The sequence below is a fragment of the Haemaphysalis longicornis genome, unplaced genomic scaffold (genome assembly GCF_048455015.1).
Source record: "Haemaphysalis longicornis isolate Haplotype H1 unplaced genomic scaffold, Haemaphysalis longicornis Haplotype H1 scaffold_2, whole genome shotgun sequence".
NCBI lineage: Eukaryota > Metazoa > Arthropoda > Arachnida > Ixodida > Ixodidae > Haemaphysalis > Haemaphysalis longicornis.
In genome coordinates this window covers 159,759,835-159,775,823 of record NW_027526295.1, presented here as the reverse complement: position 1 = coordinate 159,775,823, position 15,989 = coordinate 159,759,835, and positions in this window count along the sequence as shown.

The window sequence follows — 15,989 nt, the reverse complement described above, 5'->3', positions numbered from 1 at the left end:
AAGTAACTTAACTTTTATGTTTGGATTGAATGTTAGCCATTTATGTGCACCCTAAACAGACTTTACCTACTACAAGCGCACAGGAGTGTCAAGGACCCGCATGACTTATTTAAATATTCACTGCAGAAGTTATAAAAACTACCTTACGCAAAAATCGGGAGTCGGGGGTCATCGCGAGCGAAAAATGATTCCAAAAATTGCAGAGCGCGCAAATAAAATAAGTGGAAGAAAGCACGGTGTCTGGATCAGGAAGTTGGCTTCGGAGCTGACGGATAGCCAGTCAAACACGCTTCACCTGCAAAATGTCCAGTGAGTGCGCTGTGGCCTTGTAGACTGGTATTTAGGTCCACATTTCTCAGCGGGAGCTGCGAAACGTGGGCGACCACGGGAGGGGAGCCTTCTAAGAAGATGCAAGGGAAGAAAAAAAAAAGACGCAAGGTTTACAAAGTCGCAAGTTTTCGCTGCAGCTAGAACCATTCCTAATCGACGCATCCTTAACCGTTACGACAGGTAGATTATACGCCAGACATATTCCTCTGACTACTAAGACATTGTCGAAATAGAAGGTGACACAACCACGATTGACCTGGATCGCAAAGCTTAAAATAAAATGCATTCGTGTTCCTGCAAGTAAGCAAAGTGGCTCTGCAAACGATTTTAGAGGTTAAATGTTACATGCTAGGTTGCGTAGACAGGCTAGATCTACCGGGTGCGTAGAAAAAAAAAGTCGCGTTGTCAGCATATATCTTGCGGCAAAGACAACTTTCTTGCGCTTGATCCGTACATGCCAATCTAGTCTTCGTATCCTAAAAAATCATAAAAGTATATGACGCGAAGGCTTTTTGATCAATACACTGGGCTTTATTTAACTGACGTTATTAGTTTACGATGTACTTCTAAACGTTAGAGAATTCCCGTCGGCTCTAAATGGCCGCATACGGGGAATGTATGGATACATAAAACGGCTGCAATTTCTGTTTTAGTAAAACTATCGTAAAACAAATTATATGGCAATTAGCAGCGGAGACGACTCGAACATACGCCAGGTTTTATGTGCTTTTCAGCATTACGTAGTTCCCAGTGAAGTTGGAATACCCGTCTGCTGTCAACGCATCTACGTGAAGGAAACGGAGAGCTCCATGGCTGTCCGCTAGAATAAGCTCTACTCCCTCCAAGTTTCATAAAGCCAGTTAACTAAGGAGTATACGTTCTATCAGAAATTACAAACTACGTGTTTGTTTCCTGCACTTCTTCCGTTGCACCCCGCTGGTCCGTTGGTCAGCCTTCACAGAGAGGAACAGCAGTAAACGTTTTTTTTTTTCGATATGCCCAGCATTTTTATTCACAAATATGGGATCTCAAAGCGTGTGCATGTCGCCACAAGCAGAAAACATTTCAGTTCGGTGAAAATTTTCATATATATGCTTATGGTTTCAATTTGCGTTGCAGTGGCATGGATCTTAAAGGAGCACTGACACGAAAATTTTGTGTTACACTTTTATTGCTTTTATCGATGCTTAATGGCCTGACGAACCTTAAACAGCACTTAAAATACTTCATGTATGTTTGTGGTTTATTGGCGCAAGGGTTTCTAAGACCAAAGAGCGCCAGAAGTACGTTATGTGGTCTTTCAATAGTCATGTTTGTGCTTAAAATATGTATGAAATGAGTATGATATATCTTAAAATACTGCATATATGGGTGTAGAGGGCCCGTCCACTAAAGCATGAAGATGTTCATAATGGTGGCTGAAATGGATTATGGGTGCAACGTGATGTACCTCGAGCCAAAGAGCATGCGACGAGAGTGGCCCTCCCGTACAGACAAAGGGAGCATGAGGGCCTCACTCACTGCTCGTAGGCTCTGAGGTCACGCACTGTACGAGATGAGTTTTAAAAACTTGATGTCTGCAAGATAACTTAAAAGACTTTTGTTTGTAAACATAGGTTCATCTCCTAAAAACAGTGAAGGATGTAGTGGAATGTTGTAGGTATATATTTTAGGGAAATGCCGTTTTCTGGAATGTGCACTCAATTAACACATGGAGGACGGTGAGCCGTTCCCCAGACTTGTTACAAACAGGTGGGAGTGTTCCATTCAAAAGATATGCGTGTGTAGCGTAAGTGTGGCCTATTCGCAGTCGGCAAATGGATACTTCAATGAATCTGTTTTGTTTTTCTGTTGTGTATCTTCCTAGGTTTGGTTTTACTGAGTGGAGCTTGTTGTGTGTGTGTGTGTCCCACATGTGCTGCCAGCATTTACGGATTCCCCTCCGGATTACTGGTTTCAGATCGAGGTTAGGGACTTGCGCTACATCAACACCACTATGTAGGGCCGCCAAAGTGGCGTTCTGGTCAGCAATTTCATTGCCCAGAATGCCACTGTGTCCAGGGATCCAGCAAACAAGTATTTTTAGCTTTGACTTATAGGCAGTTATAGGAGCTTTAAAAAGGCGGTTTAGAATAACGTTTTTTGTGGGCTTAAAGGAATCCAATGCAGTTACTGCGCTTAGGGAGTCTGTGTAGATGACTTATTGTTCTGTGTAATGTGTTACACTGTGATTAGAATACCATAGGCTTCTGCTGTAAAGATGCTACAATTTCTGTTCAATGTCCTTGTGCTGGCAAAGTCCGGGCCATGTGCAGCCCAGGACACAGAAGAAGAAGACTTGGAAGCATCTGTGTAAAAAGAGGCGCATGGATATCTGTGTTGTAAACTTAAGAAATGCTGTAAAATCAATTCGCGGGGTGCACGACGCTTGTCAGTTTGTTTAAAGGATGTGTCACAATGAATAGTTGACATGTCCCAAGGTGGGACTATATCGGCGATACAGGTTTTTATGCCATCATCTAAAGACACCCCTATCTCCTCTGCAAGGCCTTTGACACGCAAGGCTACAGGGGCAGGGATCGACGGGCGCGCTAAATACAAATGGGCGGATGAGATGTCATTCACAATAGAATTGCATGGGTGATTCGTCATAGACATTGTCCTAATAGCATAGAGGAGTGCTGTATAAGCACGCTGGTGCTCTAGGCGCCAGTGGTCGCATTCTACATAAAGACTCTGGATTGGACTTGTCCTGAAGGCTCCAGAGGCAAGGCGAAGGCCCAAATGTAGTACTGGGTCTAACATTTTTAAGGCAGTTTTATACGCGGACCCATATGTTACACTTCCATAGTCTATACGTGACCTAACTAAACTCACAAAGAGACGTAGCAGGCAGTCTTTATCAGCACCATAAGACTGATGTGACAACACTTTTAAAATGTTAATGGTGTTTAGGCATTTTTGTTTGAGTTTCTTTAAGTGCTGTACGTACGTTAGTTTTCCGTCAAGTACAACACCTAAAAACTTGTGTTCCTTCTTGACAGCAATCCGTTCTCCGTTCAGTGTGACATCGGGTTCTCGACGAATTCCACGCTGTCTTGTGAATAAAACACATGTACTTTTGTGAGGATTCAATTTAAAACCATTTTCTTCCGTCCATTTTGCAAGCCTGTTCACACCTAACTGTATCTGCCTTTCACATATGAACTGAATGCATGACCGAAAGCTTAGTTGGACGTCGTCAACATACATTGAGTAGGAGATTGAGGGTGGCAACGATTTCCAAAGGGAATTCATTTTAATTATAAACAGAGTACAGCTTAATACTCCACCCTGGGGAACCCCATTTTCTTGTATGTATGTTCTTGATACCACTGTCCCTACTCTTACCCTAAATGTCCGCTCCGACAAATAACTTTCAATAGTGTTTAGCATATGTCCAGACACACCGAATGCTTGAGATCAAGCAGTATGCCGTAACGCCAAGTTGTGTCGTATGCTTTTTCTAAGTCAAAGAAAACAGAAAGACAGTGCTGTTTGTGGATAAAAGCATCTTTGACATACGACTCAAAGGCAACTGGCTGGTCAGTTGTGCTTCGACCTGATCGGAAACCAGCCTGACAACTGTCCAGGATGCCGTTATATTCAAGAAAATGGATTAGCCTCCTATTTACCATTTTTTCAAAAACCTTTCCTAAGCAACTTGTCAGAGCTATTGGTCGGTAACTGGCAGGTAGTGAGGCATCTTTCCACTGTTTTAATACGGCAACTACAACTGCTTCTCTCCAAGCTCTCGGAAAGTATCCCGCCGCCCATATTTTGTTGAACAAGTGCAAGAGTGTTCGGAGAGTTTCTGGGCGCAGATGTATCATTGTGTATGATATAGTATTTGCCCCAGGTGCTGAAGCCTTAGATGTTCCCAAGGCGACCAAAAGCTCTGTTATGGAAAATTCGGTGTTGTATGGTTCGTCAGATCTTTTGTTATCACGAATCGGTTTCTTCTCCATAGATGTTTTGTGTCGTAAGAAAGCATTCGTGTAATGAGCAGAACTCGATACATATGAAAAGTATTTCGCAAGTGTGTTTGCCTGGTCATCTAGGGCATCGCCTGTACTGTTGACCAAAGGTAGGGTGTGTTTTCCGTCCATTAAACTTTTTAATTCTGTTCCATACTTTGCCTACATCTGTGTACGAGTTGATAGAAGTTACGAAAGAGCGCCAGCTATCTCTTTTTGCTTGCTGGCGAATGCGTCTTCCTTGTGCTTTTGCACGTTTGAAGGAAATCAAGTTTTGCGTAGTGGGGTACCTGCGAAGGACACCCCACGCCTTATTTTGAGCCTGCCGTGCAAGCCTACACTCTTCATTCCACCACGACCTCCTAGTGTTAGGTGTGGCACCAGATGTTTGCGGAATTGGGCCATCGGCAGCATGAAGAATGTGTGCAGTCACCAGTTCACAGGCTTCGTCAATGCCCAAATAGCTTAAGGACGTGTATGAGAGCTGCGATAATTGTTTAAATTTTAACCAATCAGCACCAGATTCCTTAAACTTTTTATGGCAGATGGAACTGTTACGGGCTTTATCAATGCCTTTCAAGAAAACAGGGAAGTGGTCGCTCCCATAGGGGTTGTCGTCCACTTCCCATTCAACAGCCGGAAAGAGGAATTTATCTATCAAGCGGCCCCGGGAATCTGTGCGTTCAGATCCCCATAGTGGGCTGTGTCCATTCAGGTCTCCTACGAGTAGGAACGGTTCCGGCAGCTCATCTATGAGAGACTCAAATTCAGAGCTAGATAAACGATATTCAGGGGAATGTATAGTAGCAAATTGTTGTTAATCTGTTGAAAATAATTGCCCGGACTGCAACCGCTTCTAGGGCGGTACGCAATTGAAGAGATTGGCAAGGGATAGATTTTTGCGTAACTATAGCTACGCCACCAGAGCAGTGCGTGCAGCTATCTCTGTCTCTCCTAAATACTGAGTATTGGTTCAGGAAATTGGTGTGCTTAGGTTTCAAGTGTGTCTCCTGTAAACATAGGATGGCTGATTGCGTTTTGTGTAGGATTGCATATATATCATCTAGGTTTTTAATAAGGCCCCGGCAGTTGCACTGTGTAATTATTTGTGCTACCATAAATGTTTAGGGAGGAGATTTTACCTGATGTAGATGAGGACTCGGGCTGGATGTATACTATTTATCAGTTCTGACTTGGGCCTGTGACACGGGTGGCTGGTGGCTTTTTGCCTCGCCCAGCCATGGTGCGCTGTTCTCTTTCCGCCTTTGGCACTGGCAGAGACGGTGTTACCTCCATGTCATCATCTGAGTGGTGTGACAGTGACGAGATGGAGTCCTTGCGGGCTCCACCTCGGGATATGCTCGAAGTGGAGGCAGGAGCCCCTGCCGTCCCCGACTGTTTGTTGGACACAGAAGTGGTCGTGGGACCGACCACATCTACGTCCATGGCCGCCTGCAGTCTGGCAGCCGGAAGAGGAGGATTGACGGCAGAGCCGTCATTCCTCACACTCCCAGCTAACACAACACTTGCGGGCGCCACAGGTGTCGTGTCGGATGGTTGGGCTGCCTTGGGCAGCACGTGGGGGGGGGGCTGGGACATCACCAAGTCTGCTTCGCAGTACTGGGTGGCCGCCGTGACTAGACGCCGCTCCGCCCCCCGGCGAGCTGCATCGGCATACCTTTGCGAAAACATTGAGTGTTTCTGTGGTGCTTCTTGATAGGTGATGTTCTGGGTGACCTTCATGTTTATGATTTCTTTCTCGGCTTTGAATTTAGCACACGAGAGTATGCAGCGTGGGGTTGTTCACAGTTGGCACATTTCAATACGTTAGAAGCACAGTTCTCTGAAGGGTCATGATGTCCTGCGCACTTGGCCCATGTCAGTTTTCCGCGGCAGGTGGTAGTACTGTGCCCATACCGCTGGCACTTGAAGCAGCGGCGTGGGTTGGGTATGTAAGGTCGTACGTTGCAATGAAGGAAGCCTGCAGTGACAGACTCCGGTAGGACACTTCGGTCAAACGTTAGGATCACATGTTTCGTTTTTACTTCTTTGCCATCGCGTCTGATCATTATTCTTCTTACCGCAGTAACGCCCTGGTCACGCATGCCCTCGAGGAGGTCAGACTCACTTTCATTGAGCAGGTCCATCTCGGATATGACGCCCTGCGAGCTGTTAAGGCTCCGGTGTGGCGTTACAGCTACTTCAAGGCCAAGTAGGTCGGTCTGGTTCCAGAGACTATCAGATTGTTTTTTAGTAGATAGTTCTACAAGAACGTCCCCCGATGTCAGCTTCTTTGCTTTGTAGTTCGCGCCAACTACACTCTCAATGAACTTGGCAATTAAGAAGACCTACTTGCAGGTAACTGGAGATTCCTTGTTCTTAGATTGTATCACTAAGAAGCGAGGAAAGTGGTCCGGGGTGTTAAATTTTATGTTGGGCAGAGGTTTGAAAATTACATCGGTGCGGGCCCTTTTTGGGGCCAAATCATTTGGAAGAGAGGGTTTCGAAAATACCATGCGACATAGTATAATGCAGGGAACTGGGGTACTTTCTTCTTTGACGTTACCCTGATGGTCAAAGAGGTCCCGGAGCTCCCAGCCTGATAGACAGACAGGGAGCCCATCGGCCGCAGCTTGACCAGGGCTCCGACGGCCACCGTTCACGGCTTCTAACCCTTCACCTTTCAACTTCTCGCCACGGTAGGTGACAGCTTAAGTATGGGGGGCTCGGGGTACGCGGTGTCGCCACTGACCGTCACCAAGATTACTCAAGGTGCCCCGTGCGGGGTCAAACACTTCAGCGTGCGATAGTTAATGACATTGAACGGCCTGAAAATCGTTTGTTTCAAATTCCCGCGCTTTCATACCGAACGGCGCATATGACAGACTCCCTGCCTGACCTCAGCGCTTTGTGTGGACGTCATCGGCACCTGCTTAAGAGGGTGTTGCGCCCACCCGCCGCTCGTGGGGCCGCGCGCATGAAGTGACGTCACGAGCTTTTGACGAGCGCTGCCGCGTCACATCTTTTTGCTCGCCCTGGATGATGTCACGCTGATGTCCATTTGCTGAGTACCGCTCCGCGCGATGCTCCGTCGGCGCGATAAATGAGATCCAATTAAACTATGTTCTTCGCGTCGCAGGCCACTCATATTTCTCCCAGGGTATTCTGCTGAGTGAAGAAAGCGAACTGTGCAATAATATTAACGCCGAAAATTGGTGTCAGTGCTCCTTTGAGGTTTCTTGCGCGATGGGGCCTGGTTGGTGACCGTTGTGACAACACTGCATGACCACTGCAAACTTGTTCATCAGCACAAATAACTATCTCTAATAACTCTATAAATAACCTCCGAAAAAGCACTGCGTACCACTCCGTATGCTCGCACCACGCTTGAAACATCTATTGGTGAACCTTTCCTTGATCACTGACACGCCTTTGCCTCAGTTCACTTTCAATAAGCTGCTAAGACAAGCCAACTTCATAACATCATTGTCAAGTCTCTTGTTTCATAAAGGCTAACTCCCACAGGGAAGTTAAGAGGAATTACGACAGAGAAGACACCGAGCCGCTCAATTTTCGCCAAGCCATTCAGGGGAGTCTGTGCGAGCAGCCGATGATGAAGATGATGATGCTTAGTGGCTTCCCCTTTGTGAAGGGATGGCGTTGCACAGCGGCCTTAGTCGCAATGCCGCTGTACGATCACCCACCAAAAAGTACAAACAAAATAAATAAAAAATGATGATATCAAATTGAAAAGAAAATACTATTACGAAATTTTTGTGCTAGTCTGACTTCTTGGTTCACATGTCTTCCCAGATTGTTCTCTGCTCTTTCCCCACCAACATTCTAATCTTCTTTTACTAACCTCTACTGCTGCTATCCAATTCACTTTTCCACTAACCTTAAAGTCAAGGGCTTCCGGAAGCTGGATGGCTCCATCACTGAGGACTGGGCGGATACTTTTGCACTCCGTTACAATATGTGGCATGGTTTATGGCTCATTTCCGCAACCTGCGCATAGCTATTCCTGTACCGGCTCGCGGATAAGCGTTTTTGTCCGCAAGCGACCCGCCCGGGCTTCAAAAAGCAATGCACTCCCTTTAGTATTATCAAATAATTTCGAAAATTTTGCTGCTGCTGCTGATGATGATGATTACTATTGGTTTCCCCATTGAAGCGGGGTGATGACATGTCATCTTACCAAAAAGGACTAATATAACCATGTTTTACACTCTTGGTTTAATACTAGCGCTGGTTAGGGCAGGCACTAAAGCTTACTAGGCACGAAATACTTTTTTTCCCTGTTAGAGGTGGTAACTGTCCTAGGCAATATTCCCCTCTCTGCTTTTCGTCCACCAGCATTCTAATCTTCTTTTCGTACCCTCGACAGCCTTGAAGTTAACTTCCTCTGTGATACCCTTAAATTCTAGGGCTTCTGGAAGCCCAATATTCCATTCATGTAGATTTGGATAAATACCCTCACATTCTAACACTATGTGCCGCATAGTTTCTGTTTCTTTTCCGCAGACCAGGCAGACCCCATCATTTTGTGAATACTTCCCCACAAAACTCCTTGTTCGCAGGGAACCTGCTCTCGCCTCAAAAAGCAAAGGACTGCCCTGTGAATTATCGTAGAAATTCTCCTTTCTGATGTTCAATTTCTCAGCCCTGTAAATCTATAACGACGTTTTAGCTTCCATTTTTTCCCTCCATTTATTCGTTTCAATCTGCCTTGCCTCTTTTTTGGTTATCTTGGCTATTTTGGATTCTCCACTGTTCTTTTCGTATTTCATCGTTAGCCTTCTAGTCTTTCTTATCCACTGCGTGTCCACGCTTTTCAAGTATAGGTACCTAAAAACCTTCTGCCCACCTTCGTTGATCCATTGCCCTCAACCTCATCTCAAAGCATATTTTACTCTGAGCTTCTCTAACTTCAAACGACGCCCAGCCCATATCTCCCTGAACTGCTTCGTTAGTTGTTTTTACATGCGCGCCTAAGGCCAAACGTCCTACCATTCTCTAATTTACTTCAAGCCCTGATAGAACGTCTGATTTTAAGCAGAGTACAGCATTCGCAAACGTGAGACCCGGAACCATTACTCCTTTCCACATTCCTCTTACTACTTCATATTTGTTATACCCCCACAGAGCTCTATGCTTCATTATAGCTGCGTTTCGATTTCCCTTAAGCTTAAGTTGCTCCTAGTGAGTTCTTAAATAGTTATCCCCTTCGTTTATCCACACTCCCCAATATTTATATTCCTTCACTCTAGGTAATTCGCCTTGCTGGATAGACACTACGTCAGTGGTAGCGTCATTGAAAACCATTATTCCTGATTTTCCTGCACTGAAATTTAAACCGAGGTCAGTGGCTTTCTGACCGCTAATATTTATTAGCCGCTGCATATCGGTTTAGTTATCAGCTAAAAGAACAATGTCGTGTGCGTATAACATTCCCGGAATATGCTGTTGTACCACTTCGCCTTGCAGCATATGAGTTAGGCTAAACCCTACTTGACTTTCTTACAGTTTCTTTTCTAACCCTGCCATGTAAAGCATGAACAGTATTGGGCTCAAAGGGCATCCCTGTTTTAGTCCCCTATGGATGTTGACCTGCTGGGTGCATTTCTGTCCTTCCCAAGTAAGGTGCACTCTCTTGTCTTTATGGATTGCTAATCCTTGGAGTTTCAGCATTCTCCACAGCCGTTCTCTGTTTAAGTTGTCATATGCCCCTTTAATATCCCAGAACGTAATCCATAGTGGTCTATTCTGTGCTTTCGCCATTTCAATGCATTGCGTTATCACGAACAAATTGTCATCTAGTCGCCTGTCTTGTCTAAATCCATTCTGCAGTTCCCCAAGTATTTCATTTTCTTCCATCCATGCTTGAATTTCTGATTTTATCGCCTGCATTACGAATCTATACACCACTGACGTTACTGTGAGTGGTCTGTATAAATCAATACTGGCTTTGTCTCCTGTGCCTTTATATAATAAATTCATCCTACTTTGTAGCCAGTCCTCTGGTATTTGTTTGGTTTCTATCACCGTATCTATTGCCCGCATAAACGATTCCTTACTTTTAGGTCCAAGCAGGTTTATCAGTTGCATTGGTATTCCGTTCCGGCCCACTGCTGTCTGGGGGGAAACCTTTTGCTCTGCTTTTTTCCAATCAAGGTTGCTCAAACTTATTTCCCTTTCCGCAGTCTTCTGTGGCGCTGATGTTATCGGTGCAGGTTTTCCTACCACTATTGTCCTGAACTTCTCACTAATCACTAAAGCCATCTGCTAACAGCGCCACCTCGCGGCACGTTGCGGAGTTACCCACATTACATTGTAACACGAAAGTCGTTTATGCCTCGGTACACAAACCTCACCGACGTCATATCCATCCCCGAAATGACATCACCAGAAAAAGATCCATTGACGCGGCGGCGCCGGGATTCGAGCCCTCATTACTCTGGCCGCAACGGGAGCTGTGAAGCGCTCTACTGACTGAGCCATGAAGTCATACCGGGTAACTGTACGAACGCGCCTTATGTCCTTCCCTCTAACTTATCCATTAAGATGGCGCTGCCATCTAGGCGAGGTGAAGCGAAGTAGTGCGTCACGACGCTAATGAGCCCCGATAGTTGGCACCTCGATATGGCAGCGTGTAACCGCGGAAGCTGCTGTGTTTACCCACCCGCAGCCTGTGTGGAATGACGGACAGCTTGTGGAACGCCGCCACCGCGTTCCACAAGCTGAGCTCGTCGCAACGCAAGCGTCTGGCGTACACGCCACGGAGCAAGACCAATGGGGTCGCAGCTTTGCCTAAGCGCCCCGCCAGCAGGATGTCGCTCGCCAAGCACACCCACAAGACTGCTGCCGACCAGCAAGTCATGATCCTTTCACTGTAGCGTACTGTGATTTCACCAAATGACTCGCTGACAACCCGTCAGGTTTCATTTGCACGGCTTGCGAGAGCCTGGGTTTCAATCGGATTAACACCATTCTCCGGCGCGTCCAGAAAACAACTTGAAAACCCATTCCCCGCCCTTAGGCGAGAACCTACACCACCACAACACAAGGAATCAAGGCCCAATAAGCCCTCACCACCAAAGAAGGTGAGTCAGCCACTCTCTCAAAAATATGTTCACCGTACATACAGGGACGCCCTTACCCCACGTACAACTCCCACAATCCCAATATATAACTCGCAAGCATACCAGCAACACGTAGGATCACGACCGGCACCTCCCCCTAGCGCACAACCCATGGAAAGTACTTCTATGGATACAACATCCGAGGCTAGAAAAGATACCGCCCGCCCCCCCCCCCCAAAAAAAACCGCACTCGTACAGAGAACGATGAAGCACAGGTACCCTCTGAAGAGATGACTCGCACCTTCCAGGCATTCATGCAAGAAATGCGTTACGAAGTGCAGCTTATGAAACAACAAATAACAGAAATCAACCACACGGTGGAATTAAGAATAGAAACTCATGCAAAGGAACTCTTCCAACCCATCCAACAGCAAATGCAGGCACTGAAGGTCCACCTCGATGCCATCATGCAGAAACTCAATGGACAGTAACAATACACTGTCTGTACTACAGTGGAACTGCAGAGGTTTCAGACAAAAACAAGAACTCCATTCCTGGATAGAAAAGCTCGAAATCCGGCCAGACATAATCGCCCTTCAAGAACCAGGGAAGAACCCAAAACTGTATGGCTACACTACACATCAAGTAAGTCCAACAACAGCCTTCCTTACCCGAAAAGATCTGGCGTCACAAGAGGACGCGAATGATATCAGCATCACCTTAAGGATAGGAAGTGGAACAGAGCATTTATACGTTACAAATGTATATAGTCCTCCAAAAGACGATGTGAGCGCGATCGGTACCTGTCTGCACCCCCTCAACTCCAAACGAAAACATATTCTCATGGGTGACTTTAACGCGCGACATACAGCGTGGGGATATTCAAAGACCACCAAAAAAGGTCAGCGCCTCCTGACGATGATTCAAAACCACCAGTACATTCTCCACAATGACCTGAAAGAGCCCACATGACTAGGCAACTCCGTGGAGAGAGGTACAACCCCAGATATCACGTTCTACTCAAAAGGCATTACATACGATGGCAGCACACGCAAGAGTACCTAACAGCAATCATGCAATTATCAGCCTAATAATCTCCACCACGCCGCAACGCATAAAATGGAAAACTGCACGTATAACTGAGTGGGACAAGGTACGCGCCATGCGTGCTGAAGAAACGTACGAGGATATCCAAATGTGGACTACCGATCTACTTAGAGATGTACAGAAGCATACCAAAAGTTTCACTCAGTACGAAGACGAACTACCAATAGACAGACACTTAGCCCATTGCTGGGAAGCCCGTAACGGTCTTGTCAAGCGGTGGAAGCGATGCAAAACCAACCGCAATCTTAAGAAACGCACTGCTAAGCTCAACAAACATATTCAAGAGTACACGACGCAAGCCTATACGGAAAAATGGCATCGAACGTGCGACCAACTTCACGGAACGATGGATGTAAAGAAAACTTGGTCGCTGCTCCGAGCCCTTATTAACCCAACCACCACCAAAACTTCAACCCTACAGAAAATACACCGACTCATCCAAGAGTACGACGACCCCCAAGAACTTCTTAAAACCGTGAAAGAGACCTATATCCCGCCCCGTGTTCAACCAAACTATAGGGAATACAGTGGCCCGAACAATCCCTGTATGGATACAGAGTTCAATCTTGCCGAGCTCAATGCAGCTATAAGCAAATGTGCGGGAAACAAAGCACCAGGACCAGACATAATTACTACACCCTGTTTACGTAATTTAGGGGATATGGGCCGCCAGACACTTCTGGTAGAAATCAACCAAGTGTGGACGAAAAAAAACCCGCTCAATCCAGCCTGAAAAGAAGGACGAATGATCTTCATACCTAAACCAGGCAAAAGCATCGCTGCAAGCAATCTACGCCCTATAACGCTTACCTCAAACGTCGGCAAACTTATGGAACGTTTGGTGCTACAGCGATTCCACGATCACCTTGAAGAAGTTTATGTCATTCCGTACAACATGTTGGGACTTAGACAACATCTGTCGACACAAGATGCCCTCCTAGCACTCCACGAAGAAGTTATGGCTGAGCCAAGCTTGGCGCAACTCAAGACCACACTCGCAGTTGACCTCAAGAAGGCATTTGATTGCGTGGACCACGATGCCATATTAGAGGAGTTAGCCGCCAGCAACTGTGGACCAAGCCTGTACACTACGTCAGGGATTTCTTACGAGAACGCTCTCTCGTGATTTCCATAGGTGAACATGAGACACCAGCGTTCCCCCATCCGCAACGAGGCATACCAGAGGGTGCAGTACTTTCTCCCACCCTGTTCAACCTTGCAGCCCTTAAAATTCACAGGGCGCTAAAACAGGTGGAAGACGTACATCACCTCATGTACGCAGATGACATCTCCATATGGATCAAGACAGGCTCCCCTGGACATATTCAAACACAACTACAAGAGGCCCTCAATAAAGTCCAAGAAGCAGCCGAAACAATTGGCCTGACATGCTCCACGGAAAAAACGGAACTACTCATGGTTACCAACAGAAGATGGAAGCCACCCCCCATTCAGCTTACGCTACAGGGCACAGCCATCCATACCCCGCCAACTATCAAGATTCTCGGCCAACACTTCCAGAAGGATGGTGGGGGCCACACCACAGTAAAAAGGATTCTAAAGCAAGGAGAACAATAACTGCAACTTATGAAACGTGTCTCCAATAGGCAGAGATGACTTAAAGAAGAAGACCTACTCCGAATTAAGGAAGCACTCATCACATCTCGCATAAGATACTCCATTCCTTATACAAACGTCAACAAGACCCAACTGCAGAAATTGGACACTCTACTACGAAAAGCGTCAAAGATATCTTTAGGACTACCGATAATAGGAATAAGGTCATCGAGGACATTGGCACCACAGCCACCATTAAGGAGATTGTCTCAGTCCACAAGCACAACCAACTTAGGAGACTGAGGCAAAGCAAGGCCGGAATTCAACTCCTGCAATCGATCGGCTATGATTCCCAAGCAACGGTGCACGACTACTGCAAGCCTATAGACAGACAGCCGTTAAAGATAACACCCATTCCCGGTAATATGGACGGCACTATACACGCAGAGCGAAGAGACATCGGGGCCAAATATTTCAATAAGAAACCGGAAAGAGAACCCCAGCAAATGCATGTATACACGGACGCGGCGGGAAAGGGCACCTCGTGGGCTGTCGCGTACTGGACGGTGCTCAACAGATCCTATACAGAAGGGAACAAACAGTTCAACACAGCAGAAGAAGCGGAACTATACGCCATTGGCAAAGCTGTTATCCACCTCTCCCAACCAACCCGTCCCCTAAATATCTATACCGACAACAAGAGGGCATGTCGACTCTTAGACTCCGGTCATACATCCCGCTCGGCGGCACACCTGTTCAAGCATATTCAAGGAACTGTGAAGCTGTACTCGATTCCTGGCCACACCGGGGTACTGGGAAACGAAAAGGCTAATCAGCTTGCTCGAGACGCATACATCCGGGCTCCCAGCAACGGCTGCCAAAGTCTGACCTCTCAGGAACCAACTCACCCGCAACTTCACCTTAAAGAATACAAAACAGCAAAACGACTACTCCCAGCTCCCCACCCTAACCTAACAAGACAGGAGCAAACCCTATTCCGACAAGCACAAGCCGGAACACTCGAAACACCTGCGAGGCTACATCTCATCAGATATGGCAAAACAACACCCTTACCATCATGTTCACAGTGCAAAATTACAAGTACCCAAGATCACATTCTTTGGCAGTGCCCCCAATACATCCAAATTAGAAAACAATACACTAGAGAGTGGCTGACCTCACCTAGAAGAGAAGAGGAGCAACGCGGCCTGATCGACTTCATTCAAGAAGCCGTCAGCAGAAGCCTGGACCGAGGCCTCTGAATCTCGCAGCGCTCCCTACAACTCCTCCTCACTTTCTACCTGTGAATAAAATATTATATCTCTCTCTCTCTCTCTCTCTCTCTGCGGCGCGTGTAATCCAGTGTCCGTCTTATGTTCATGCGTCTAACGGTACCATACCGACGAAATATAAGTAGCGATGTGGACCTGACGTTCAGAAACGGTGGACGAGCCTTACTGCGCATGCGCCAACTAAACATCAAAAAACAAAGAAAGCGACCTTTTTTTTGCCGGATGTGACGTCATGGTTTAAGAAAAATGGCACCTGTTGTACGCTAGAGTTTCTATGGTTGTACGGTTACCTCGCTGCGCCCTTCTCGCCGTGATTTTTGCCTGTCGTTGCAGTGGTGCATAGGCGTTTGGCTTGCGATTGTGATAAGGGCGCTCTCAAAGAACTTCTGAAGAGCACTCACTGTGGTGTGCAGCGTGTGATTGGGACGCTGAGTGTGTGCGGTCGCCTAATCGCGTAGTGCGGAACGACGGTGAACACGGGCGTTCTGCATCAGCTGTGCCGCCTCAATTTGCGAGAGTGATGAGTGCGCTCGCGACAAACTTCTGTGCTGCGTTTTATTAGTGCACCGTGTTGAGGCCGCTGGGCGTTTTGTCTCCGACGTGCG